A 27,907-nucleotide genomic window follows, 5' to 3' on the forward strand; every position below is an offset into this window, starting at 1 on the left:
TGGGGAGGGTATGTGCTATGGTGAGCGCTGTGAATTGTGCAAGACTGCTGAATCACAGACCTGTACCTCTGAAACAAATAATACATTATATGTTAAAAAAAAAAAAAAAGATATGAGGAAGGGAAAAATAAAGGGGGGGAATTGGAGGGGGAGACGAACCATGAGAGGCTATGGACTCTGAGAAAGAAACTGAGGGTTCTAGAGGGGAGGGGGGTGGGGGGATGGGTTAGCCTGGTGATGGGTATTAAAGAGGGCACGTATTGCATGGAGCACTGGGTGTTATATGAAAACAATGAATCATGGAACACTACATCGAAAACGAATGATGTAATGTATGGTGATTAACATAACATAATAAAATAAAATTGAAAAAAAAAAAGCCTTACCCATTTGGGAAGCTGGTGTAAAGATTGGATTACGTGACCCACACACAAAGACACAGCACAAAGCTGGGTCAGGGTAGATGCTCAGTGGATAGCACTTTGCTTTCCCTGCTTCCCTCCTTTGCACATGTCTTTGGGCTACTCCAGGCCTCAAGTTTCCACTTCTGTGAGATGGGAAAAGCCTTAAGGGTACTCTGTGTTTCCCTATGATTCTAAAAGGAGGGTTAGGAAATTGTAATGCTACAGTTTTGTTTTTTTTGGGGGGGGGAGATAAAGTGATAAACATTATGACCCTAGAAAGGGGAGAGGGAGAATTTTCCTTAACAGGAGAAATCAGAGATCTAATGACATCAATGCATCATAACAATGGAGAATTTCCTGTCCAGGTAAATTGATTCAGCTCTTGCACAGTGTTTAAAGGCTTTATTAGGCTACTTGGAGGAAGATTCAGTACAGTTTTTCTATTCTGTGACATCGTGGAGATGATTTAGCAAGAAGTTGCTGGAGGGTGTCTTTTTTTTTTATTGTTTATTGATGAGAGACAGAGGGAGAGAGAGAGAGAGAAGCAGAGGGAGAAGCAGGCTCCCAAGGAGCAGGGAGCCCGATGCGGGCCTTGATCCCAGGACCCTGGGATCATGACCTGAGCCGAAGGCAGACGCTTAACCGTCTGAGCCACCCAGGCGCCCTGCTGGAGGGTGTCTAAGCACCAAATTGTTAGGAAAGAAAGTTATCTTGGCCAATGAGAGTCGGGCAGTCTCTGTCAGCCTCAGCTTTACATAATGTGGAAGAAGATTCTTAGTTAACTAATTCCACTAAAAGAATAAAAATGGATTGTGACACTGAGATAAGCAATGCTTTCTAGAGGTATCTTTCACTTTGTACTTGTTTTCTGGACAGAGTGGTAGAAGAAAATAGAACCAGTGTTTTTTTGGAAGGCTGACGTGTGCCAAAAACTGTGCTAATTTTTTTCAGATACATAATGATATGAAAAATAACAATTTATGTATCAAGTATTGTGCCAGGTGTTTTGCATACATTGTGCCACTTAGTCCTCATATGCATAGGAGGAAACTGAGGCACAGAACGGGAAACTTGCTGAAAATAGTCAAAAGTCAAATGCACTGGACACAAAAACCATTTCAGCTCACTACTGTACTATGTTGTCCAGAACACGTAGTAGTTTCCATTGGATGGATTAGAAATATAATGGGGCTTGATCAATTACCAGTCTTATAATTCTGGAGTAGAAATTCTTGTCCAGGGTGCTGGCAGATACGCCCTCCTCAAACATCTGCTGAAAACTTCATGCCTGGCCCCACGCATGGCTGGGTGATCCTAATGGAGTCTCTCATGAAATCCATAGCTTCTCCTGGAAGGGGCAGTGGCCAGCTTTCCATTCATTCAGCTCCCTCTTATCTCCCCAAAATCCTTCTTCACATCACTGTTGTAGGATTCTTATTTGAATTCTCTAGTGAATGATCTTACTGCCTCAGTTTTCTCACCAATAATCACCTCCTAAAAAAGCTGCACCTGCTTTTCATCCCTTTACCCATTTAAAAGAAATGTAGACTGGCCCCTACGTCCCCTCTAGCAAGAGCTCCAACCCCTGAAGCTGCTAATGCTTACCTCCAAATCCATTCTGTCCCCCTCCTGGGACTGTTCTTCCGTCTTCTTGTTCATACCTTTCTCTGTTATCTAGTCACTTCCATGAGTCTCTGGACTCCTCCTGTTCCGGGTATTTCCCCTTCTCCCAGTGCTGCTGAGTCATCATGACCTAGCTCGGGATTAGATTTGAGACTACCTGCTCTTTTATCCAACTAAGATTCCTCTTTAAAGCATTAGGATGATTATCGCAATGCGTGCTTCCTAGGTTTGTGGTGAGAATAAATGAGATCACACAAATGGCATAGGATTTTGAAGTTCCCTACGAATATAAGACATCCTCACTATTCATTATCAGACTTACGCATTTTCCAGCAAAGGAGATACATAAATTTGCTTTTATTTTTACTCTGGGAATAGTACCTTATTTTACTTTATGGTTTTCTATGAACAAGAAATCTATAATGTATTCTATAGGGGCATGTAAATCCGTCTTTTTTTTTTTGCAAACTATTAAGTTCTAGATTTAGCTTTAAAGAAGCAAGTGAAGGATAGCATAGTATGCCACCCCCAAATATGCCACCTTAAAATAAGGATTTTTTCTGAGTTGAAGGCAACTGAGAGGAAGCAGATTTAAGAAAGCTCTCTGCCTCTTCCTACTTGCCTAAAAGCAGGACTTTTTTAAGTTTCCCAAGATGTCCCTTCTCCCTCCTCTACCAGGAAGGATAAAAGTTAATCACCAGAGACATTTGACTCACCCAGCCAGAAGACTGAACCAGAAAAAATCTATAAAACACACTTTACTAACTAGCCTTCATCTTCATCACGGAAGCCTATAACTGCTTTCCTCCATCCTGTCATTTCTTCACAAATGTACTGTTCTTTGCTAAAAATGCAGTATAAGCCAGAGTTCTAAGCTAGCTTTTTGCACTCTTCATTTTTCCCTGCTGAGGTATATATGTTAATAGACATCTGCCTGTTTTCCTCTGGTTAATCTATCTTTTCTTACAGGAGTCTCAACTAAGAACTCAGAAGAGTATAGATAAAATTATTTTTTCCTCTCTTACACAGCATCTTTGTCTCTTGGTGGGTTTTTCCGAGCTCTCCAAAATTGCAGGCCCACCGTGTTTGTCTACATCTCACTCTCCCTAGTTTCTATTATCAACAACGATCTTGGTCTTATCGTTCCTCCTCGGGCCCCTCTACTTCTCTAGAACCTGCCAGCATTTCCTATTCCCCATGTGTAGGTTTTGTGATCTCTTTCTAACTAACTAAGACAATTATACTTCATCACTGTCTGCTTTAAACTCCACTTCGAATGGGGAGCCTTTTGTGAGGACTCCAGCCATCACGGATCAAGCAGCCTAACAGGATTATTCATTTTTCTGTCCTGAACCCTAATTTCCTGCATTACATAATTAAGTATCATATATACACCACATCACCAAACTAAACTGTCACTTCCTAAGGAAAATTAATGCCTGAAAATGTTCTTGATAGATATGATTTGTGAACAAAAAATAATATATAGAAAGTATATAATGTATAGAGGTACAGAAAGTACACACACACACACACACACACACACAGGAGATGGTAGATGCTCAGGTAAAAACGGCACAGAAAGATAATATGACATTGTATATTCCTAACGATAATAAAAAATTATATATAGTCAATTCTCATTATTTGCAGTGGTTATGTTCTGTAAAGTTATTACAAACACTGAATTAGTGAATATTGAATCACTGCTTTTGAAGATATATAGGATTAAGTTCTTTCAAGTCTCTGGTCACAAGATTTTCATCAACCAATCAATATATAACCTTGTCTGTGTATTTCTTTTTAAAGTTACCTTATTTAATATATACAGTAGTCCTCCCTTATCCACAGGGGTTACATTCCAAGATCCCCAGTGGATGCCTGAAACTGCAAATAGTACCGAACCCTACATATACTATATTTTTTCCTATACATACAGGCCTACGATAAAGTTTAATTTATAAATTAGGCACAATAAAAGATTAACAATAATAACTGATGATGAAATAGAACAATTATAGCTTTATACTGTAATGAAAGTCATGTGAATGTGGTTTCTCTAAGTATCTTATTGTACTGTACTCACCCTTCTTGTGACTATGTGAGATAATAAAATGTCCTGTGATGAGACAAAGTGAGGGCATGTGATATAGCATTAGGCTACAAATGACTTTCTGATGATAGGTCAGAGGGAGGCTCATCCGCTTCTGGATGTTGACTGTGTAACTGAAACCACTGAAGGTGAGACTGCAAATAAGGGCAGGGGTGCTACTGTATTGTTGGTTCATTAACATTGAATTTACAGCCAATGACACTATAACTCACACCTACAAAGCTTATCTAGTACACATTTTCTCCATAACGCACTTCGAAGCCTTCTTAAGCACAGGAAGACCAGACAGCACTCCAACCCTATGCATGGGGACCATCTTGGAGAGGGAAGTGAAAGAAATGAAAGAAAAAGCACAAAAGTATGAAAAGCATGGAACCAAACAGATGGTGAAAAGGACACCAAATAGATGGTGAAAAGGCATGAGAACTGAAATAAGAAGGCTTAGCATCGCCTTGTTCCCTCCCTGGGAACTCCTCTGGGAATGCGTGCATCAGGCAACTCTGATATTTTGCCCCTCCATGGATGTCCACAGCAACCATGAGTGTTGATGTGCTATGAATATTGATTTTGGGGTTACAGACAAATTTTAGCGAGTAAATGAATTTGTACCTATGGAATCTGTGAAGAATGAGGATTGATTATTTATAAAGAAAGAATAGAAGGAATTGTGTAATTAAAAAAATAACTTTTGGTGCCCTTTAAATTGTTAATATTTGAATAGGCATTACTTTAACACTCAGAAGGAATTAACTCTTTAAAAAGTTTAAGTCAGGCACAGTAGTATCATCATCTAAATTTCAAAAGCAGAGAATGGAAATTTTGCTGTTAGAGATTACCAACAATTTTTTTTTAAGGTGATGTAGGGAAAGATCAAAGGTCAATTGGGACTTACACTTGCATCCTGCTGTCACCACTTACAGCCGTACAACCTTTGGCAAGCCACTCAGCTGAGTTCTAGTTTCCTTAACTTTGTGTGAAGCCTTGAGGATCTTGATAAAATGCAGATGGATTCAGTAGGTCTGTGTTGGAGCCTAAGATTCTGTATTTCTAACAAGCTCCCAAATGATGTTGATGCTGCTGGTTCATGCATGACCACACTTTGAGTAGCAAAACCTGAGAACATTTCATAAATGACTTCTAATCTCCATGATCTGCTTTGTCTCAAAAGGTTTCCTTTCTTTCATTTTTCACTACCTTTTACCTATTGACGAAGCCCTGATTCCTAAGTATAATAAACCTTATGCAATTAAAGGGAGATTCAGAGCCAAAAGTTGCTGACAATTCCTTTGGTTTCTCTATGCTACTCTCTCCTCAATTCCACTGAGCATAAATTGTATATAAGTTTAGATGAATGAAACATTTGGGGCTTAGATAATACAGGTGACATGAAGTCATAGCTCTTGAATCCACATTTTAAATATTAGGGAAATGGGATCATGCAAAAATGAAGAGAGAAACCTGAGGAGGAAAATATATGAATAAAAAATTGAAAACACAATTTACCCTTCAAATAGAAAGATCTGCTGTTCATTAAGCACTTTCCATGTGCCAGACATATTATTGCATGACTAATGAAATACTCTAGAAATGAGTGATTGATTACCCAAGTAATTTGATAAACTCAGACAGCTATTGCTTTTGTTTTGTGCTGTACAACATTGCTTTATTCCTTTCGATGACTGTGAAGTGATTTATACAGAAGAATGGGAAATTTTAATTTGATATGGTTGACAAGATGTTTGATGGGGCTGTCACAATGACAGCAAATTTTCAATGTGTTTATTGGGGTAACTTATGATGCCTGAAATTCAAAAAGCAGTCAAAAAAGTATTCATTCCCACTGACCTGTTTTGAGTGCAATGCAAATGAAAAGAGTAACATAACACAGAATTATGATTTCTAGGAGGAAAACACTGCTGTTCCATCTGTGTCCAGGAATGAGTAGAATCACAAATGGAAGGTGACTGGCATATATAAATGATCCCCCCACCTAGCAAAGCAAAGGAGTAAAGTCCTGCACTGGTAGAAAGAAGGGCTGGCCCATTCAAATCTCAAGTCCTTACTATTTTACTGACAGATAGTATAAAATATGGATTGTCATTCTCTACTTAATTTTTATCCTGACTGTGAAGATGTTAGCTCTTTATGCTTTGACATTTCTGTTTCGAGTTTCAAATTTAGAGTGGTAAATAGGATCTAGACTTTTAAAACAAGTCAGGAAATATTCTGTTTGAAAAAGGAGAGATCTTTGAGGGAGAGAGTTACTGGCTAATTTATTAAAGATAAATTATATATATATATATTTTACTGAGGCTTGTTTTAAGATGATATCTACTCTGCCACTGTAAGAGCATGAGCATTAAAGAACAAAACATAAAAGGCACAGTCTTAGTGTATTTTGGAATCTCTTTTTCTAAGGTTTTTCTTGTCAGCACATTAATTTACCTTTTCATGATTTTTTTTTCCTCTTATTGTCTTAAGATTTTCAGCATAAGAATGAGGACTATTCACTACATCAAAAACTAATGATGTAATGTATGGTGATTAACATAACAATAAAAAAATTTAAAGAAAAAAAAGAATGAGGACTATTCAAAGGATTCTTGGAATCCTCCACAGTGCCTATGGTACAACGATTAGCATCTGTCATGTCTACAACATTAATAATAAAATGATAGTTACCATTTTATTGAAAATTCCTCTATGACAGGCATTCTGATAAATTTTGTACACATATAATTGATATTTCTGACGATAACTCAACTAGGGGGGCATCATTGTTCCTTCTTGACACATGAGGAAACTGAGTCTCAAGAGAAGTTAGTGGTGAGCCTCCTGTCACAGACATAGTAAGCAGAAGACCCTTGTTTTCTCCGGCTCCAAACGTATCCATCATCACCTCAGTGCTGGAGAAATAGCTGTCTAAGAAAACGGTGTTTAAGAAAACTCTCATAGTGCTGCCTACTTTCATTTTAGTCAGTTTTGCCAAACCACACTGACTCCACGTGCCAAAATAATTGCCAAATGTTGTAAAGCCATTTCAAAGGGCATAGAGTATCTTCCAACTTTATTTGCTAAAATAATCTGGCCTCCACAGTCTGGCCTGCGAGATCTTTCTCCATTAGTTAATTCCAACCTCATTTTTCCTCATTCCCCTTTAAAGCTCAACAGACCATTTTTTTTAAGCGCATGTTAATATCATGTGTATTCAACTATCAAGAACATCTGCAACCCTCCAATATATGCAGGAGGCAGTGTGGTATGGTAGAAGAAGTTTACAACTGGATTTAAAATTTCTAGTACCTTCTTATAACAACATTTCTTAATTCTTGCCTTGACCATTCTGGCTGCAGCTCTGCTCTTGCCTCCAGTTATTCTGTATTCCTTCACCCTGAGCTATTTTTCTTCATAGCATTAATTACGTACATTAATCAGTGTAAGTAATTCTACCTCATTCTATGGTAATGAACAAACCCCACATTTCATTGGGTTAGCCAACAGGGTTTTTCCCTGCTTCCATAACAGTTTGATGTAGGTCAGATGGCCCTCCTCCATCTCTGTGCTCTACGATCTGGCCTATGGAAACACTGAAGACAAAAGAATAAGAAGGGATGGGAGAGGCAATGTTGGAACTTAACCGGCTTGGCCTAAAAGTGACCCACATCACTTTTGCTCACAGTGCACCGACCAGACTAGTCAGGTGGTCCTAAACTAACAGCAATCAGGGCTGGGACATGTAGAGTGGCTTATGTATATTTGGTGAACACCATCATTACCACGATTACACCTTACAATAGAGTTCATATTTATTTCCGTTCCTCCTCTCGCTCCCTTTCACTAGGAAATTTTTCCTATGGTTTAGATTTTCTTTTACTGTCATAGTAACAAGATCAAGCAGAACAGTGGCTGGTACACAGTGAACACTTGATAAACAGATGTTAAATGAAAGAACATTTGTGATTGATTACAGAGGGCTACACATTCTTTGATACTTCTTTCACTGAAAAGTAGGGTCTGTGTCCCTCCCCTTGAATCTTGGCTATGATAAAACTTGATATGATAACTTTGACCAGTATATTATGGTGGAAGTAACACCATGGCCAGCTGAAGGCCTAACTTTTAAGAGAGCTGGAGGTTTCTACTTTGTTCTTATAGGAGTCCTAAACCCCCATGAAGCGGGTCTGACAATGCTGAGATGGCCATACCGTGAGGAAGCACAAGGTAGCCATTTGGGAAGACTGCATGGAGAAAGAGATAGAGGTGTCCTAATAGCCCCCAGCTCTTTCAGCATCTTCTGGTTATCGCAGCTAAAGTCACAGACATTGTGGAGCAGAAACACATCATCCCCATCGGAATCGCTGACCCACAAAATAATATATGGTAATGATCATTGCTCTTTTAAGCTACTGTGGTTTGGAGTGGTTGGTTATGTCACAACAGGTAATTACACTAATTGTTCATGGGTGATTCACTCCTGCTTTTCAACGTCCAAACCTACAGTCTTGGCCCTAATGCATGCATTACCTCTTAGGACTTCGGGCTCAATGTTTTAAAAAGATGTTAGCTTTTTCATGTTACTGTATAAATGTTTCTTTTCTGTGAAATCCTTTTGTCTGTGTGATGAGTTTGAGGACTGTCACTGTCTTCTTTTCTATACCCTGAAGTCTCTGTGTATGTGCATCGCTCACAGCACTCAGGACACCTGATTACTTCTGCATATTTATGTTTTACTTGCTGTGATCTGCATCTCAAGTGTTTTCATCCTGTGCCACATTCCCGTGCACATTTTAAGGGCCTCTGTCATTCCCTACTTCTTATCTTCCACCCAAGGAAACAATGTGAAACCCAAGTGAATAAGAGTAATACTGTTAGAAAGATTGCTTTTAACCCATTCCCATGTATTAATAATTTTAAAAGCCAATCATTCACATAAGCTGTTTTTAGGTAAATTTACTTGTGGACATGCTTTATAACTGAACTCCATTCATCTCATGGCTCATCCCAACATATCCATGTATCCAGCAACCAGAGGCATCAGAGACTACTTTAATATATTCATGTGTTGAAGAGCATTTCTGTTCCTATTAGCGGTAAAACCCTTAAGGCAACCTATATGATTTATCCCTTAGTCTGAAGTTACCCAGCTGAGGTACCCAGCAAATGCTAGTGTTTATGCAAAAAAGTGAATAAATGAAAATAAAATTGGCAATGCCATACAAAGCTGAAAATAATATTTAGGAATTATTCCTAAATCTTTTCTTTTCTTTTTTTTTTTTTTTTAACTTTCAGGCCATTGGAGGCTACAGTGTAATCATAATATAATGATATTGGCAATACAAAATGATTGGATCCTGGTGGTACTGTGATCACGGCAATAACAGATATTTTCCTGTGGTTAATCACTCAGGTTCAAAAATACCATATTTATCTCAAGACATTCTAATTAGGAAAAGCTAGTTGGTAAATTGAGCAGTTGGAGATCAGAAGCATGCATTCAGTAAAGAAGAATGTCACTGGGTGATTTTCATTTACTGGCCTCTTCTGTTTTCAGTAATTTAGTTCATATTTAGCACCCCATTGAAGAGAGCTATATCCAAATTCAATTCATTCTCTGAGACCTGCTCAAATGCCAGCCATTTCAAAAATGGCTCCAGAGGTTCCTGTCTAGAACAGCTCTGCTCTTCTCCTAAGCTGCCATAGCACGCATCAAGGAATTCTGTATTTTCCCCTCTGAATTGCAATTATTTCCACACGTTAGCTCATCTGCCAAACTGGAAGCTCCTCAAGGAGCAGGATGCACATTTTATTCACGTTTGTTCCTCTGTAGGGCACAACACTTGGGCCTTGCTGCTTTGAACACCGAAATCAAAAAGTGTCATTTTTCTTTCACTTATTTTTCACACCCGTGTCCTTTTCTAAGATAGATCTTTGTAAGTCATTTCATGTCTTAAGGAGAGTATGTTCAAATTCTGATAGATGAGCAAGATAAATAACAAGTCTAGGAGTAAACAGGAAAAATTCTTTTCTGCTATGATATCCGTTGTATCTTTCAGTTTCTTGAATTTTGAAGTCCATTTGCTTTCATGATTGACAGTTTTTTTAACTAAAAGTGACAATTATGTTTCCCTTAATTACATGCTATCGTGTTCTTGTCACTAGGTGATGTATTGTAGGAAAAAGAACTCATTCCTTTGAATCACTAACTACAGCTATAGATATTGTCCAAATATTACCTAGTTCCTCCTCTTCTATTTTACACGTAATGGAAAATGTTTGACCATTTTCAGAATTAAAGTGAAAACAAAGCAGCTCGTCCCTTGAGTTTTGAAATTTTTTGATCCTAAAACATAATTTTAATTACAATCTTTAACTTACTAAATAAAATATTGAACTTCTACTAAAACTTGAGAGTATGAGTATGTTGGAGAAGATACATGGAAAATTAAGACCTGTTCCGCTCCAAAACTCTTCCAGTTTAATATCAAGGGGAAGGAGTTTGCAAAAGTACACCACCACTATTTTACAACATGTAGTAAGATGCAGGTCACAAGAGGGAGGCAAGTTTCAAACAGAAAAAAAAAGTTTATTCTACAGGGAAGGCTGACTTTAGAAAGAAATGGAAACTTTTTATACTGTCAGCGCGTCATTGCTGGGATATCAGAAGGTCTTAGATAGTTCATAATGTGGCTAAACCTTCAATACATTGGAATTTGAAAATAGAGGGATCATCAATCAGATTCTATTTCCCCAGTATCTCCTATCCCAATTGTCTCCTTTCTATTTTCCCCATTTCCCTCCTAGTATATCAAATTGTCTCCTCTCATCCATGATCCTTACATTTGAGATAATCTCACAGTTTTCCAAGTGTTTAGAAGTGGGAGTCTTACTCATGCCCTTTGCTGAGAGTTCCAATTTTCATCAGTTTAATAGTTCATTCATCTTTTGATAATATCCTTGAACACAAATGCCTTTAATTTAGAAGTTGTACATATAACCAAAATGTCAATGAAGGGTCTTTCCAAGAATCCCCTGAACCTTCTGAAATTGTATGCAAAATTGTGTACTAATTTTCCTAGGATTAGGGCCTATGACTCTTACAAATCCTCAAAAGGAGCTCCTGCCCAACTGAGTTTGGGAAGTTCTATATTCCAGACCATTGAGAACATATGGTTTTTAAATGCTGTGACGTAGGAGCATTTATTTCTGGGAAGTATGCAGAAAAATTTCTTGAAGGTAAAAGAGAGACCATTAAATCCCTCCTTTTGTAAGTCATTCTTTATTGAATAACTCCCTCTCCTTTGGCAGAATTTCAGCATTGAATATAAAGCCTAACCTCTCTAACTTTCTATACTTCCTTTCAGGCTTAATGGGGACCTCTGTTGACTTGAATTAGTGTCACTTACAGAGCTGTGACCATTGCTGACTTCATACTGCCACTTGTGAGTTGCCAGAACAGCTGTAAACTTCTAGGGCCCGAAGAGTTAAAGCTCATGATGATCCCACCATGTGCCTGTGTGTGTGTGCACGCGCATGTGTGTGTGAGTGAGTGAGAGAGAAAGAGAGATCTGATCTCGAACCACATCCTCATTAGACCTATCAAAGTGTAAGGAGCCAGACAGATAAACATAAATGAGTGAAAATATTCTGTGGGGTCAATGGTAAGGAGGGCAGTCTTGGCAGCTGTTTCTTCATTCCCACTGATCTCACTGATTGGATGTGAGAGTAATGTTAAATGACAGAATTTTTATGAAAAGCTGAGATTTAGATTTTTATGTGAAATCTTCCAAGATGTATGTATGCATTGACAACTAATTAAAAACATTAAAGGAGTACAGAACCAAGATAAAACAAACATCAGCTAATGTGGAATCTAGGGGGCCCAAGTTTGCGAACTTCGCAAGTATGGCTTAATCCCTCAGTTTTCTTCCACCATCTTTGTAGTAAATATGGACTCTTCAGCATCCCCAGCAAACACCCTGGAATTTCCTATTTATGGCTTATTCTTATAAAATTTCCTCAGTTAGTAATTCCTTTTCTTCACTCTCCTCCCTCTTTACCAAGCCCAAGTTATCCCTCCATGATGACGCCTTTTCCTTCTAGGACCTTTAGATATAATGTCTCTACCATATTTATGACAAAGTGTGATGTATTTGCCTACAAGATATTCTTTTTGATTTTGCTGGTTTTTTTTTTATGTCTATGTGTCTGTCTTATCTCTCTTCATTATTCATTCATTTACCCTACAAATACCTATTCCATTCTCTGTACTAATGTGCTTTGCACTGAAGATGACATCAGGGAATATTACTCTTTCTGCCCTTACAGAGCTCACCATAAATGTACATCTATACACATCAAATCACTAAGAGGGCAGTTGTAAACTGTTGAGAGAGAGCTGAAACCCTCAGAAGACTTTTTCTACTGACATAGTATTATGGACTGAATGTTCCTATCTCCCCAAAATTCCTGTTTAAAGCACTAGCCCTCAAAGTGAGGGTATTAGGATGTGGAGTATTTGGGAAATAATTAGATTTAGATGAGGTTATGAGGATGAGGTCCTCATGATAAGATTAGTTCCCTTACAAGAAGAGATCGGAGCTCCCTTTCTCCCTGCACCCCAACCCCGCCATGTGAGGACACAGCAAGAAGGCAGTTATTTGGAGGCAGGAAGAGACCTCTCACCAGACCCCAACTATGCTGGCACCTGATCTCAGACTTTCTGGCCTCTAGAACTGTGAGAAATAAGTATCTGTTATTTAAGCCACACAATTTATGGTATTTTGTTATAGCAGGTCCAGCTAACTAAGCATACAACATCTAGAGACTGACTTGTACATGGGGAATATTCAGAAATAGTTATTGTTTGGCTACTCATTTTCACATGTAATTAAGGATTATTAAGAATACATTCCTGGGGTGCCTGGGTGGCTCAGTCATTAAGCATCTACCTTCGGTTCAGGTCATGATCCCAGGGTCTTGGGTTCGAGCCCCGGATCGGGCTCCCTGCTCAGCAGGAAGCCTGCTTCTCCCTCTTCCACTCCCCCTGCTTGTGTTCCCTCTCTTGCTGTGTCTCTCTCTGTCAAATAAATAAATAAGATCTTTAAAAAACAAAAAGAATACATTCCTGCCTTTCACAATATGGACACTTTTAACTGGTTGTCGCCATCGCATATCTGTGTGGAGAATCATTTAGGAACCAACAATAATTTGTATACCATGTATCTACATTGCCATCATTCATGTAGAAAGTTCTTAGTTACTCAAAAGAAGCAATAGTTCTGCTGTGAAGTACATTTCAACCACTTTTTATTTGCATTTATTTTAGAAAGCCCTTGCAGTTCTTTCACAGTACATCATTTATGAAGGAAGACTTTGTAAGCCTAAAACGTAGCTGCAACAATTTTTTTTTAAATCTCAACACAATACTTTTAAACTTGATTTGATTACCTTAGAATTTTCCTCAAGAGTGAATATGGACTTAAATCCATTTTTCATAAAAAGGATTAACCATTGTTTCTTATAGTCATACTCAGTGAGAATCGAACAATAGCATCTCCATTTGAAAGAGACTTTTGCTACAAGGTTGAAATTAACTTCTTTTTAAATGGTTCAAAAATAACTCATAGCATAGTGGTTATCTTGGAGGTGAAAATTATCTGTTTTATTAGCTCTCTTAGGCTGTATTTCACAGAAAAATTGTCATGATTTACTAATGTGTTTCAATTCATTATTTGGAAAGCACTGGATAAGAATTGCATTAACAGCTAAAATATATGAAGACATTGGAAACTGGGGTTCTCATTATTGTAGCATGTTGGTTAACTGTATCTCATTCAATGGCATATTTTAAAAGTGTCACATTGATTTCCAAACAAGAAAGAAAAATTTCAAGAGTTTCAGGCATTGCACACTATTTAAACATATTGTAACAATATTTTATATTCACAGACATTGAAAAGATAAAGAATGGAAAAGAGATAAATGTAGGCATAAAGATTGTCAGTGTTTGGTAGATATATATTTTAGGGCACATTTCAATGCCCTGAGTTCAAAACAAAAACCAAAAATCTACCCAGATCCTCTGCTTCTCTTCTCTCTGACTAATTAATTAGGGATTAGCAAAGCAGTAAAGAGAAAAGATGCAAATTTTCAGTGGTTAGTAGGTAAAATACCTTGGAGCAGTACTTGGTAAATCTAAAGACTGGTGGACCAGTATAACAGAGGAAGAAGAGACCAAACTAAAGAAGAAGAAAATGTATCATCATTGTTCACAACTCTTATCTCTTCTGCAATCAATGGACACAAGGAAAGATAAATCCATGAACATTCAGAAATTTAAATGGGCAGCACAACAATCATTGGAGTCAAGCTCCAGAGTTGGATGAATATGGGTTCCTAACCCTGCTCTACAGGTTATTAGGTTTGCCCATGAGCATATCACTTACTCCTAACCTCCAGTTCCATCACCTGTAAATGGGATCACAATGGTACCTATCTCATAGCACTGGGAATGTTAAACGAGATAATTGAAGGATTGAACACAATGCCTGGCATATACCAAGTCTTCATGGAGTCCAACCATAATGTTCAATTATGTTAGTAAAAATATATAGGGGCTTTTATCAATCCTTTTATAAGCTCATTTACCCAAACTTTTCCTCTTTTTTCCTTCATCACGAACTCTTTTAACACTGAAGATTTGAAGAAATTTACCATCACAATTGCAAAGAGAACACTGTTGCATGAGTTGATATTGAGGTGGCTCACACTGGTAAGGCCAAATGGACTTTTTGTGGTTGGTATTGGTTCTGATGGGTCGAAGGGGGGGTGCAGTTTTTGGTATTTTGACACTGACCCCAGAATATGTCATTAATTCATGGATGTGTATGATTGAATCAAAGATAGATGAACTGAGAGACTAATTTCTTTTATTATATTTTTGATCTATGGGATGGATACAGAATTCCACTACCCAGATCCTCCTTCAGGGAAGAAACATTTGCTCTAGCATGGAAGAGCGACTCAGGCTGTCAGCAGCTTCAGGGTTTGACTCATCTGCAGAGAGCTGCCTCACCCAAGGGCCAGTGGTAATGAGTATAAAGTCCCAAGTCTTCTGGGCCATTACAGGATAACTCTAACAACAGAACTGCCCATGGGGTTGGTTGAGACTTTGTGGTTCTGCAATAATTAGACGTCCTCCACTAGACGTCCTCCACTCCATAATCTTATTTCCACCCTTCCTCTTCCAAAAATGTTGATTTTTAATCCCTGCACATCAAACTTCTGGAGAACCCAATCTCCTTGGTTGGCTTCAGCCATTCAAACTCTTCAGAAATCCAGTGCTTTGCTTCTTTCTCATACTCACAAAGTTACATGGCTAAACCATTTAGCTTCCTGAAGATCCTCAGTACCTAGGATCCTCTTGGGCTAAGACCTAAAGTAGGAATCCTCTGACTTACTGTCCTAGGACCACTTGGGGTAGAGAGGTCTGGGCCATATAAGAAAAGGAGAACAGTGGGGGGTCCTAATTCTTGAGCAAATGAATACCAGGGATGAGGGCCTGATACTGGATTGGACCTTAAGTTTTAATGAGAATGGATTTATGAGATTAAGAAGGAAATTGATAAATTATGATATTAATTATATATTCTAGAGAGCTAGAGAAATAATTGAAAAATAAATACTACTAAAGTACATTTGCCTAGTAAAACAAATGATAATTATTCATTTATATGAGCCTCTTTCCATTTCATTCATTTATTCTTTTAAGCAGCAATATCATTTAAGTGAGAAGTTATACAATGCCAGGTACAATGCAAAGTCCCGGGACAGAGAGTTAACTAAAACCTGGCCCTTGTCTTAAAAACAAAATAAAACAAAACAAAAACCTCATATTTATGCCTCATTATCTTATAATACAACATGACTATATTTTATTATCTACATGTCAAATAAATTTTTTATATCCTAACCAATTTTGCCTCACAGGGACAATTTATTATTATAAAGATTTAAGAATACTATAAAAAGTCTGTTTCATTTTTATAGTTAAATCTCTGAAGTTCCAGTTTCTTAGTCTTCTGTTTGGGTATTATAAATACCAGCTAAAATTTTTACAATAACAAATGAAAATATTGGCTATATGCATTTCCAGAGGCTTTGGATAACCACTCTGACAATTGGTTTGTCCAAAGATTTGAACTGATTGGTAACAGGCTTAAAACAATTAGATCCATAATATATGCTAACTGAATTACGGACTAAGAAAGATTTTTCAGTAGATAGTATCTTGTGGCTCAACTCAGAATTGTTTCTCCACATGAAATAACTATTTTATTTTTAGAGAAATCATGTGCCTCTGACTTGATGTTAAGAAATTGCTCCAGTAAGACATAGAAGGCCATTGCCTTGCTCAGTTAAAGGAAATATTTGTTGCAGAGACAATTAGCCTTCTATCCAACACTTGTCCTCCCTTCTCTAGTGCACAGCCATGCTAAGTAGTAGCTGCCAGTCGAGGATGACATTACCTGCACCTCTTGCATATGAACGGGTCATATGGTTAGTTTTGCCAACCGAATGTTCATGAGCAAAAATGGTTAAGAATCACGGAGACCACTTCCACTTTCTTTCCCTTCAGATGCCAGGATTAGCTAAGGACTGAATCCTGGGGAGATGACAAAAGTAATAGATGAAAAGAGAGAAAGTCCTTGAAGCATTGCTTGAAAAACACCTGTTCACAAATCAGAAATAACAGTTTGGCTTTACAAGAGTGAGAAGTCTCCTTCTATTTGTATATTTATTTGTTACAGCAGCATGTATTATCTTAACCATATTAAAGTTGAGGTTGAATGTAAGAATTTCTTATGGAAAGGTGGAGAGACATACGTTAATGACAAACTGGGTCCAAGATAACAAGTCTATTAAAAGATATGCATATTTTAAAATGATTGAAGAGAATTTAACATTGCAGCATTTCCTCAGTAAGGCAAATTAAATTTCTAAAATAATGATGTACTTGCGGCTAGAACTTATGTTGTAAGTGGATGGATGAGTAGAAATTGCTCAATCTTCATTCTCTTGTAAATTAACATTTTATAATTTGAAATTTAGCTTTTCACCTGCATACCAATATTCAAAAGATGATCACCTGAAAATATGCTCAGAGCTTTAAGCAGGTGTTGTCAGTTACGTCAAGAATTATTAAAGGAGAGAGAGTGTTGTATTTACTCAATGTGTTAAATAATTCTGGACCTTGCTATTTGGAGATGAAAAGCAAGAAAAATTGTTAACTTATATTATGCATTCATAATTTTTCTTTTTTATGACACAATACTTAAAACATACAGTTATAATGATATAATATATGCAAAAATGCTTAGTTTTGGGTCTGGCAAATTGAAAGCAATATGGTGAGTCTGTCTCAACTACATCAATGAGAATCAGACCTGAAGGGATGGAAAAGCAACAGGATAGATGGAACCTAGGTGTTTAGATGAACTTATATAGCAGAGGCTATTAATCACTGGACTTCTGCCTACTTCTGAATTATTGTTACATGAGAGATAAATAAACTTTTAGTTTCCTTGATTCAATTGTATTTTAGGATCTTTTTGTTATAGGAGCTTAATCTAAACCCAAGTGTTACAGGCTGAATTTTGTACCCCCCAAATTCATATGTTGAAATTCTAACATCAGAATATGACTGTTTTTTTTTTGAGATAGGGCCTTTACGAGGTTATTAAGTTAAAACTGAGTCTTTAGGGTAGGACCTACTCCAGTATGACTGGTGTCTGTAAGAAGAGTAGGTTAATACAGACTACACAGACAGAGGGATGACTGTGTAAGGACAAAGCAAGAATGTGGTCATCTGCAAACCAAGAAAGAGAGGCCTCAGAAAAACCAAACCTGCTGATACTTTGATCTTGAACCTCCAACCACCAGAACTGTGACAAAATAAATTTATTTTTTTAAGTTTTTATTTAAATTCCAGTTAGCGAACATAGAGTGTAATACTAAAAATTTCTATTCTTTAAGTCACCCAACATGGGGTATTTTGTTATGGCAGCCCTAGCAAACTAATACAAGTAATATACCAGGCATACATCCATTCATTCAATTTTTACTTAGTACTTATTTTGTGACATGCCTTATGTTAATTGATGTAGATGTCAAGGTGCTTAAAAATCATCCTATGTCTTCATGCAAATCACACAAATGGATAAGGAATATTTCATTCCATTAGAAATTGATTCATTTTTAGGGAACATGTTCTATAAATAAAATATATTCCATCAGTTATGGGTTGAATTGCGCCCCCATCAAATTCGTATGTTGAAGTCTTAGCATCCAGTGTCTCAGAATCAATGTGATCTTATCTGGAATATGCTTGTAGCAAATCTAATTAGTTGAGATGAGGGCCCTAATCCAATATGACTCATGTCCTACTGGACATTTGGACTTGGGCAGACAAGCATAGAGGAAAATGCCGTGAAGACACAGGGAGAACACCTTCTGCAAGGAGTGCTCAAGGCTTCCAGAAGCTGGGAGAGAGAGACATGAAACAGAATCTCCCTCAGGTCTCAGAAAGAACTGCGGGCACCTTGATTTCACACTTCTAGTCTCCAGAAATTGGAGGCAATAAATTTCTGTTGTTTAAGCCACCCAGTTTGTAGAACTTTGTTATGGCAGCTTAAGAAACTAATACATCATCCATTCCTCAATAAACATTAAATATTTTAAATCCTGGAATCAGTAAATAAACCCTGTTGCTTGACATTTGGAGCTAGGGGAGTAAGCCATGGCAGTCTTACACTAATTATTTTCTTTTATCTGCCACTCACCAACATACCCTCTATTCTTCCAACCAATCCTTATTGACTATTTTCATCCATATTCTTTATATTGTGCCATAGAGGTTATGATAAAGGCCATTGAGCAGGAGATGTCAATCTCAGTTTTGAGTGTGATGTAGTTCCTAGGCAGACATGGAATAATGATCTGACACTGATTTATTTTCCCAAATTAAAGTTGCTTAGATTCTGCTAAGCAAAAGGAAATAAATCCTAAAGGTAATATCGCATTTAAATACCTATTGAGGACAAAACCAGAGGCCAGATGGGCTCTGTTAATTTAAATTGCAAAATGAAGTAGATAACAGTGGGGGAGAAAAATAGAAGATCCCTAGTTGCTGGTTATTTTAGAGTGTTTGGAAAAATAAAGAGAGAATGAAGAATTGTTTCTCTTATTGTTTTGTTTTGTCTTATTTCTTCACTGAACAATTCCTGGATGTGTGAGAAACAATAGCCAAAAAGATAGCATTCAAATTTTCGTGGCACTTTCCTCTGTATTAAGAATAACCTACTCTTGGGCGCCTGGGTGGCTCAGTCGTTAAGCGTCTGCCTCCGGCTCAGGTCATGATCCCAGGGTCCTGGGATCGAGTCCCACATCGGGCTCCCTGCTGGGTGGGAAGCCTGCTTCTCCCTCTCCCACTCTCCCTGCTTGTGTTCCCTCTCTCGCTGTCTCTCTCTCTCTCTCTGTTAAAACTAAATAAAATCTTTAAAAAAAAGAATAATCTACTCTTTATTTTCCCTGTATCCAAATGAATATTTAACTGCTCTTAAATAAAAACAAAAAATGGGATGCCTGGGTGGCTCAGTTGGTTAAGTGTCTGCCTTCAGATCAGGTCATTATCCCAGGGTCCTGGGATCAAGTCCAACACTGGGGGGGGGGGGTCCTTGCTCAGTGGGGAGTCTGCTTCTCCTTCTGCCCCTCCCCCTGCTTGTGCTCTCTCTCTCTCTCTCTCTCTGAAAAGGCAATGAATAGTCTTTAAAAATAAATAAATAAATAAATAAATAAACAAACAAATAAATAACAAAAACTACCTGTCTTATTATTTTATACTCACCTCCTCTTTTTTTGCTCTCTACACTTGCAAAGACACACCTGTCTAGATTTGGGAAGTGACACCATTTATTATACTGTGGTATGTAAGAACATAGAAAAGGCTACTATAAACTTTACAGAAGTCTGAAACTCCAGTCTTCTCAGAATGATCTGATTGCCATGTTGGAATAAACTAAGGTGGCTTTTTCTCTGTTCTTTTTGTTCATACCAAATAATTGCTTTAGAAAACACTGTTGTCTCCAGAATCCCTCTACAGCAACTAGCACCATCAGTAAGTAAAATCTGGATAACTTGCTTCTTCAAATCTCAGTGTCCTCTTATTGTTGGTGGGGCCAGGATGGAGGAGAGGGTACATTCTGAATATGAAAGAAAGTAAAATTAGGGCCCTGAACAAAATAGCATAAAAAAAACTCTTTGTTTTCCATGGTGTGTGTGGGGGAAGGGATTCTTTAATGAGAAAAAATATTACATTATATTAAATTAAAATACAACATATTGCAATCTTTATGAGAAAGCATTAAAAAATTGCCTAAATTCTAAGGATTAGAGAAGAGACTGCCAATAAAAACTAAGATTCTGACGGCTAGTATATATATTTTTACTTTAACCCAGGACATTTAATTAAAAAGAGCAAAATTATCATCGTTATTACCATTATTATCAATGTCATTGTACATTATGATTATTAGAATAGCTGTAAAGAAAATTCAACTCTTGAGCATTGACAGAAATGTCAAATGGAATACATGATATTATTCAGATCCACTCTGACTTCAAATCTCAGGATTTTAAGAAAGGTGTCCTGATTCTGGAAAATAAGGTCTATGGCTCCTTGAAACAGTGGAGACAATAAACAGTTCAAGTATTTTGAAAGAACTTCTAAAATACATAATAGCTTGGGGGAAAGGAAGTACGAAATTACATTTTTAATGTATGATGTTCTTAATCAAATGACTCTTGAGCCGATAGTAATTTGAAATACTTTTAATCTTCTCACAAATGGAACACCTATAATCCAAGTGTCAATGTCAGGGAAACTTTAAATTTCTGCAAGCTTAAAGATTTATGCTAAGATCTCAATGTAAGAAAACTGCAATTGAATGCAAGCTTGGACATAATTAATTGTTAAGCTCTATAATTTTTCACTTTCCATTTCAAGGTTTGTCACTACAATAGCAATTTTTCTCCTTTTGCTAATCCAACAATTTCATACTGACAGTCTGTCATCATGAGAATTTACTATCACATTACTGCTTTACACACTTCAATACAAACATTCCCAAGCTGAAATTAGATACATTGACAAGAAATATGGCTTTTAGTTAATGATTCATGTTTTTGCTTTGGAAAAAGAAATGTTCTCTTAAATATATTATACTGACAAGTAGTTTCCAAACTTTATGTTGAAGTATTCAAAGGGAATGTTTTATGATCATTGATCAATAAAAATAGTGCTTTGGCATTTTTATATCCCTGTCCCCACAAAAAAAGAGAAAATGCGGCAAGAGTAGGTCACAGTGATTAACAGTATGTGCATTATAATCTGGTAGAGCAGGGCGTAGATCTTGGATTTTCTGTTGACTAGCTTTATGGTTTGGGTAGGTGGTTTACTTTCTTATGCTATAACTGTCTCAGCTATAAATCAGATCATTAAGAGTATTCACCTCTGAAGGTGTTTTGAAAGACTGAATACAGTAGTCTCCCTTATCTATGGGGGATATGTTCCAAGACCCTGAGTGGTTGCCTAAAACCACAGATAATATCAAACCCTACATAAACTGTGTTTTTTCCCATATATGTATATATATACACATACATATATATGTATGTGTATATACATACAGACCTATGACAAAGTTTAATTTATAAATTAGGCACAGTAAGAGATGAACAATAACTAATAATAAAATAGAATGTACTAAATAATATACAACATAATATAAATGATATCGTAAAATTGTAACAATGCACTGTAATAAAATTGATGTGAATGTGGTCCTTCTCAAAATATTTTACTGTACTGTGCTCATTTTTCTTCTTGTAATGATGCGAGATGCTAAAATGCCCACACGATGAGAGGAAGGGAGGTGAATGGTGCAGGCATTGTGATTAGTGTTAGGCTACTATTGACCTTTTGAGAATATGTTAGAAGGAGGATCATTCGCTCCTGGACCTTAGTTGACTGAGTAACTGAAACCGTGGAAAGAGAAACCATGGATCGGGGGGACTACTGTCATACCATCCACTGGAAACTTAGGTAGAAGGAACATCAAATAGTGCTGAATAGTTGTAACCTGATGTTTGTATCATCATTACTTACTGGGCACTATGCAGGGCCAGCTGTTGGGCTGAGAGGACATAAAGATTAAGAAGCCACATTTCTCTGAGACCCTCACAAACTGTGTTGTGAAGCAAAAAGGAGGTGGCACATGTGAATGCACTTTGAAAAATAAGAAACTCAACATAAATATAAGAATGTTTTGCCAATAAAGTCATCACCAATGCCCTTAAAAATAACTTAATGTTAAAATGTGGGCCAGTGTCTCACTTCAGAATGTTATTGGCTTATATTTCACAACCATACCGCTAATATTTTAATCTTAAATACATTGAGAGCCTGTTAATCAGTTGACTCAATTATGCATTCATCCAGGTACTCCACGAAGATTTACAAGTGTCCACTCTGTTCTGGGGACTCACTTGCCGGCCTTTTTAGTTAACCAGTGTTTTGTTTCTCAAGCATATAGTCACACCTTTCTTTTCCTTTAATGTAAGCCCATTCCTTATTTTATGTCTGACCTTCTAGGAAGGTTTTCTTTTTTTTCTTTCTTTTCTTTTCTTTTCTTTTCTTTCTTTCTTTCTTTCTTTCTTTCTTCCTTTCTTCCTTTCTTCCTTCCTTCCTTCCTTCCTTCCTTCCTTCCTTCCTTTCTTCCTTTCTTCCTTTCTTCCTTTCTTTCAAGATTTTATTTATTTATTTGACAGAGAGAGACACAGCGAGAGCAGGAACACAAGCAGGGGGAGTGGGAGAGGGAGAAGCAGGCTTCCTGCGGAGCAGGGAGCCCGATGCGGGGCTCGATCCCAGCACCCTGGGATCATGACCTGAGCCGAAGGCAGACGCTCAACGACTGAGCCACCCAGGCGCCCCTAGAAAGGCTTTATGATACACTCTTAGTAGAATGGTCTGTGGGTAACTTAAAAATGTCTTAAAAATGATTAAGTTTCCTTAAACCAGCAAAGTACCAAATCTAGTTGAAAAGCTGCCAAGAAAATGAATACCTGGCACAGATTTGGCTGGGCTTGGGAAAACATCAGTTTGAGAGCTCAGACTTTGGCCGATAATAGTACTAAGATCTACTGGAATTGTATTTAAGGATTTCATACATGTGAGAAAACCCATCTACTGCTGAAATTGGTTTGATTTACAGCTCAAGCTAACAGTGCCTCTAGCATCTCAAATGCTAAAAGAATATATTTAATTGCTTTAATTCACTGTTAATTGATTTTTTAATGCACTACTAAGGAATAATTCTTTCTAAATTCTACAAGCATAAATAACACAACTATATTATCTTTTCAACTTGCTGACTGCACAATATCATGAACATTAAAACTATGGTATAACAGAGTAGTTTACTAGCTGTTACTGTAATGAGAAATTATAAGTTGGTATTATTTGTCAAAATCTATATAACATCAGAATTTTATTTTAAAAAACAGTAAAAGCAAACATCAAATCAGTTAAAGATGGATTTTATATGTTACTGTTATTTTTAGAAGGCAAATATGAACTAGATCCTCCCAGCATGACCCTAGAATAATAATAGTGTATTTTAATATTTGTGATTTTTAGAATTTAGATAGTACCTACTTACCAAGGTGCTTACTTGTGAAATTCCTTTTAAGGATATGAAATAAAAATAGCATAGTATAGACAAAAATGCATTGGATGTTAATAATTAATAACCTCTTCTATTTTTCTAATAGAATCAAGAGGAACCCCATCCTTTGCCTCATTCTTCACCCTTGTGAACTCTTCGTAGGGTAAACTATACTGTTGGGGAATATTCAAGAATCCATCTCATTGTGGGCAGCTCTAATGATCCTAAGGTTCTTCCTTGTGCTCAGCGGAAACTTATTTACCTGTAGCTTCTATTCATTAAGTTCTAATCTTCCTCTTGGTGTTAAAAGAGTTTCATTTTCCTTACACTCCTTAGTCTTTAAATCACTAGAAGGCAGGTATCTAGTCTCAACTTCCTTCTCATGAAACACGCAATGTTATCAGTATTTCTTCCCAGAACACAGCTCTGACTCACCACCCAGGCGAATCTCCTCTGAACATGTCTTACTCTGAGGTTTCTCAATCTTGTCCATAATATCTCATTAGTATAATTTATCAAGCTTCATTTCCCATAGTTTTATTACGAAACAGGAGGTTTTGCTTGTTGCCCCCCAAATTTATTAACATTATTAACATTTAAAATTTTGTATTAAAATATGGAATATTTGTTAAAATATTTAGTGTGGTAATACACACAAATTTCTTAGGATATTCTAACAGGCTCTCATGTCTGCCCTACCCTGTCTCTGTCTTTCCAGTGAATGATGCCAAGACTTGACCACAATACTCTGAGAACCACACAGAGCTGATGGCGACTGCCTCTTTCCCGCACCCATGCTCACCAGCCCCCCCATCTTCTGACAGCTCTCACCTACATCACGATCCTCTTACAGTCTGCTTAGTAGCCAAAGGGCTCTTTCGGAAACATAAAGCAGATTGGGGCACCTGGGTGGCTCAGTCGGTTAAGCGTCTGACTCTAGGTTTTGGCTCAGTTATGATCTCAGGGTTGAGAGACTGAACCCCCAGTTGGGCTTGGTGCTCAGCGTGGGGTGTCTGCTTAAGATTCTCTCTCTCCCTCTCCCTCTACCCCTCCCTCTGCTCACACACACACACACACACACACACACTCTCTCTCTCTCTCTCTCTTTCTCTCTAAAAAAATAAATAAAAACAACTAAATTATAAACATAAGGTAGATCAAGTCATCATCTGCTGGAAACATTCCAGAGACTTCCCATTATAATGAGAATGAAATCCCAACTTCTTGCCCTGTGTCATCTCTCTAATTCCTCAGACCCCCTCATGCCACTCACAGTGCTCCAGCCACACTTGTCCTTTCCTTCTGTCTCCATCAGGCCAAGGGGGATCCAACTTCAGGCACATGCACTGACTATCCTGTCATGGAAGCGCTTTCAGCACCTATTTGCATGGAAGCCTCCTTCTGGTTAATTAGGTCTGAGTTTACCTGTCCCTTCCTCCCGAAGCCTTCCCTGGCCACAGACTACGAAGCAGCTTCTCTCACCACCTTCAATCATGTCACCCTGTTTTAACACTATAATAGTACTTGCCATCATTAATATATTCTCATTTGTTTATTTATTGTCTATTTCCCTGATGAGAGAAGGCCCATGATAACGGCAACTTTAATGACATTTTTTTAAAGCAATGCTTGGCACTTAGGTATTGTTGAATGAATGTGTGCACACATGCCCGGCTCCCGAATAGCAGGTTCATGGTTGTGATGTGCCAAGTGATGAAGACCTAAGAGTCTGAGCCTGGGTTGGAACTGCTGGTTTGTGCTTGCTAGCAGTCAGCCTTGGAACAAGTTGTCGAACATGTCCAAGTCTGAAGTTATACATCTAAAAAAAAAAGGGGGGGGGGATAAAAATGTGACTTTCTTCTTCAGGTTATTGGAAGGATTAAATCAATTAAAAAATTTGTGTAAAAGACACAGATAACTGCTATGTAAATTTAGCACTTAATTGTAATGCAGCCGAATTTTTAGTGTTTGGGGGCAGCTACTGTGTTGACTCATATGACACTTGAAATATAATGTAAAACCCTCTAAGTCTTTTTTTATGTGTGTGGCTGGAAAGTGCCATCTCCACCTTTTTGTGCTTACACAGTTGCCTTTTGGGAGCCAACTATAGAATTTTATGTCGATCAGCTTTATTTTGTCACATTCAGTCCGTTGTTCAAAGCTGCTGAAAATGCTGACGATTTTAATTTTATTACTCATTAAATGTCGATTTGAATATTTGGTACCAGGGTCTTCATCTGCAGTCTGAGGTACTCAACCCAAGGGATCTCAGTCTATAGACCTCTGGAGGATTCACGGGGCCATCTTCTAGCAGCTTCCTTTCCATTGCCCCAAGCACAGCCTGCGAACATCTGGACTTGTACTGGGGCGAGGATCAAGGCTCCAGAGAAGCAGGACCGAAGCCGCCAAGGCTCTGTGGACACGCACCAGTGAGGCTCAGGCTTACGGGAAGGAGACAGGGGAAAACGGCAACACGCATACAGAGAAACTTGTTTTTTTAACTTTGAATTTTGAAATAATTATAAGTTCAAAGAAAATTTCAAAGAGGTCCTGTGAATGCTAACCCATTCTTCCCCGGTGCTTATATCTTACATAGTATTTAAGACAGGGATTTGACATTGGTACCGGGCGTGTATGGTGCTGTCATTTTAGTACCTGTGGAGAGTCATGTAACCCCTCCCCCCCACCAAGATACAGAAATATTTTATTATCACAAAGATATCCCTCTGTGTTGCCCTTTGGTAGTTGCCAACCTTCTGCCTCCTACCATTCCTAATCATCAGCAACCTGCTGCTATCCCTTTCTATATTTTTGCCATCTCGAGAATATTATATATACATATCTACTGTATGTGACCTTTGAAGATAGTCTTTTTACTTTTTTAAAGATTTTATTTATTTATCTGACAGAGAGAGAGCAAGCACAAGCAAGGGGAGCGACAGGCAGAGGGAGAGGGAGAAGCAGGTTCCCCACTGAGCAGGGATCCTGATGTGGGACTCAATCAATCCCAGGGTCCTGAGCTGAAGACAGATGCTTAACCTACGGAGCCACCCAGGTGCCGCTGCAGATTGTCTTTTTCATTCAATATAATACCCTTCTGATTCATCCTTGCTGTGGTGTGTATATCAGCAGTTTGTTCCTTTTGTTGCTGAGCAGGTTTCCGTGGTCAGGATACATATACCACAGTTAATTTAACCATGCCCCTATGAGGCAGTTTCATTATTTCCACTCTTGGGCTATTAAAAATCAAACTATTTGGACAATCATGCACAGCTTTTTGTGTAGACACAAGTTTTTGTTTCTCTGCAGTAAACACTCAGGAGTGTAACTGCAGGACTGAATGTTATCTGTATGTTTCGCTTTTAAAGAAACCACCAAACTGGTTTTCAGGGCGGCTGTACTAGTTTATCTTCCCATTCTGTTTTTTACTTCGGCTCTTTTAACAGGTATAGTGGCATCCCCTTTGTCAACTTAATTTATATTTCCCTAATGGCTGGTGATACTGATCATCTTTTCACATGCTTATTTGCCACCCATATATTATTTTTGGTTAAAGACCTCTTTACGTCTTCTACCCATATTCTAATTGCATTGTTTGTTTGCTTTTGTTCACTGTTGAGTTTTGAGATTTCTTTTTATATTTCTTTCTATGTATGTACTCTAGATATGAGTCCTTTATCTGATACATGGTTGCCAAATATTTTCTCCTAGTCTGTTACTTGCCTTTTCTTCCTCTTAATAGGGACTTTTCACCGAGCAAGAATTATTTAATTTTGATAAAGTTCATTTCCTGATTGTTTTCCTTTATGGATCATGTCTAAGAACTCCTGAGTTATAAAGATTCTCTCCTTTGTTGACTCCTAAAAGTTTTATAGTGTCATGTTTTATATTTAAATCTATGATTCATTTTAACTTAATTTTGTAGGAGATTGTAGGGCAGGAAAACTTTCCCCTTCTTCCATTCTAGGTTCTTCAGCTGGCCTAAT

The 27,907-nt window shown here is 37.7% G+C and overlaps 1 protein-coding gene across 4 annotated transcripts in view; it reads right to left on the bottom strand.

Annotated features, from left to right (window-relative positions):
* The window catches only part of KCNIP4 (potassium voltage-gated channel interacting protein 4), a 1,115,095-nt gene that overhangs the window by 281,698 nt on the left and 805,490 nt on the right, over positions 1-27,907 (bottom strand). The window contains exon 1 of one of the 4 annotated variants that reach the window (XM_073891482.1): positions 2,010-2,029. The exons of the other annotated variants lie outside the window; for them this stretch is intronic. The gene's annotated coding sequence lies outside the window, so the exon portion shown is untranslated. Of the gene's footprint in view, positions 1-2,009; positions 2,030-27,907 lie in introns of those variants that run through there. 4 annotated transcript variants of the gene reach the window in all.

The sequence above is a fragment of the Callorhinus ursinus genome, unplaced genomic scaffold (assembly GCF_003265705.2).
Source record: "Callorhinus ursinus isolate GAN/ISIS: 27379988/994484 unplaced genomic scaffold, GSC_fseal_2.0 scaffold4, whole genome shotgun sequence".
Lineage (NCBI taxonomy): Eukaryota > Metazoa > Chordata > Mammalia > Carnivora > Otariidae > Callorhinus > Callorhinus ursinus.